The sequence below is a fragment of the Pteropus medius genome, unplaced genomic scaffold (genome assembly GCF_902729225.1).
Source record: "Pteropus medius unplaced genomic scaffold, Ma_sr-lr_union100, whole genome shotgun sequence".
In the NCBI taxonomy this organism is placed as follows: domain Eukaryota; kingdom Metazoa; phylum Chordata; class Mammalia; order Chiroptera; family Pteropodidae; genus Pteropus; species Pteropus medius.
Genome location: NW_024349803.1, coordinates 6,915,581 through 6,917,891, shown reverse-complemented (window position 1 = coordinate 6,917,891; position 2,311 = coordinate 6,915,581). Strand labels below are relative to the sequence as shown.

General features: G+C 45.2%; 1 non-coding gene across 1 annotated transcript; it reads left to right on the top strand.

Moving 5' to 3' along the window:
• The first annotated feature begins 856 nt into the window (after positions 1–856).
• Positions 857–930, top strand: TRNAA-UGC (transfer RNA alanine (anticodon UGC)). Its single transcript has one exon. It is a non-coding gene; the product is annotated as a tRNA-Ala (tRNA).
• The last annotated feature ends 1,381 nt before the right edge of the window (positions 931–2,311 follow it).

Here is a 2,311-nt window from a genome sequence, read left to right as displayed (position 1 = left end):
ACAGACCGCCCAAAGAATACCCTATTGGTAGTTAGAGAATCCGTCCTGCATCCCCAGAGACAAAGGACAGGAAGGTCATAATCTAACTTGCTGAATCCAGCCTTAGATACCTGCTCAGAAGGTACTACCCTAATCTACCTATAATCTAAATGCTCCTTATACTGTCATTATAATACTATGTTTATGCCTAGAAGTTCATGTACCTATAACAGACTGAATTCTGCGTAAGCACATGCATAGTAGGCAAAGTGTTATATAGCAGCCAGCTGTCAGTCAAGGTAACCTCACATACAGATCATCTAGGACCTCCCATCACAGCCCAAATATAAACAGACCTTCCCACTTCTGCTTTGTTACAGCTCTCCTTGCTGAAAACCCACTCCTCCCTTGGTGTATACTGTCTTATCTCTTCACCTCCCAAATTCCATAGGGCTGCAGTCTTACTTAGCGTGGCCTATCTCCTAGAATGTACTTTGAATAAATCTTACTTTTTCTAAATCTCGCTGACCTGTAGTTCTTTGCTGTGTCGGTGGGGAAGAACCAAGGGACAACACAAAGGCACCGTCCTCTTCTTCCATGATGCTGGGGTGACACTGGAATGTTACCCTAGCGGTACAATTCTTCAGGGCCCGGAAGAAACCCATCACTTCTCCACCTTCCTAGATGCACAGATGAAATTAAACTCTTTGCACCTCTCTTAAATCACTGATCTGAGCCTGTGCTAGTCACCTTGGATTTGTCTCTGGCTGGCTGTAGATTTTTGGGAGGGCAGGGACCAGGGCATTTTCTCCCTGGAGCTACACCTAGAGTGGTGCTTTCTCCTAAATACGAAATCATGAAGAATCTTTGAGGGAGTGGCTCCATAGTGTAGTGGTTAGCACGTCTGCTTTGCATGCAGAAGGTCCTGGGTTTGCGCCCCAGGTGGAGCCACGGACCATACCCCAGGTGCCAGGCTCCCCAGGTGCACACTGTGAGCATGTGGGAGGGGAACGCCCTGCCTTCAGAGATCCAGTTCTTAAGGGGAAATGGCTACATCCATGGGTCAGGGAGGGAATTAAAAAGGGGGGGAAAAAAGAATCTTTGAACTGAAAAACTCCAGGGGACTTGATGACCTGTAGCAAAAAGAGCTCCTAAAGATGGGGTGGTCCTAGAGGTCCTTCACAGAAGGAAGGTATTAGAAGTCTCATGTGTTTCTAATACCTCATGGTCTCTCCCAGTGTTCCCAATTCTGCTGGGCCAGCTGTGCTTTCTAGAACCCTTTGCTTCTATGGGCTGGCCTGGCCTACAGGGCCTGAGTCCCTTGACCAAGTCTCTAGCCAGCCAGCCAGCAGGAGCCTCAGGGGATGAGCATCTGAAAGTTACCCTGTCTCAGGCCCTGACCTCAGGCATCCCTAGCTCATCTGGTCCAAAAGGGAACTGTTTTGTTATTCTCTTCCTGCTTTTCATCCTACCTACCCAGCTGTCCTGGGTGGAATCCTAGGGTCATACTGGAGTCCTGCCTGTCCCCCACTCTCTATCCCATTAATCACTAAATCCTACTGAACTCCAAATCTTTCTAGATCAAAAAATCAGATCAGGTTATCATTCCTCTGTTTAAAACCATTCACTGGCTGGCTGTGGCTCTCACGATAAAGGCTAAAGTTCTTAACAGGATTTAAAAACCTTTCACTTGGCCCTTTTGAAATAAGAGGATTTATAATCTTTTCAAAACCAACAAGTGTCCTGACATAATCTTAATTTTTCCAGCTGTCAAAGCTATTTAAGATTGATAAAGTCTGCATTAAATTGTTAAAGGGTGATTAACTCATCTGACGTGAATGGGTGTGAGTTCCAAGGGAATTTTTTTCTCCCCTTTATTTGCTCCACCTGCTACATGACACTTTCCTCAGGTGACTGTGTAAGCAGGTTCATTAAGACAGGTTGGAGAGGGTGGGTATGTGGGGAGAGGGCTGGAGGAGTACTGTAGATGAGACTCCGGAAATACCCAAAGACCCCAAGAATGGCCCCTGTAGAATTTCTAATATTATCAGCATGATTAAACTGTCAGAATTCCTCTTAATGGTGAAAATATTTGGAAGGAATGTAACAATAGGGGAATGGTATGTAAACTATAGTTGGAATAATATGCTGCCATTTAAAAGGAATGTTTTGAAGGTTTTGCAGCAACATGAAAAACCACATATGATGTCACAATAAGTGGAATGTAGGCCACTGTCTGAGCCAAGAGAGGTGGTGTGGGGATGTGAGATGCTGACAATAACAAGGATTTTCTAGCTGGATAGACCAATACTAAGCATTAGGTTCCATTTCC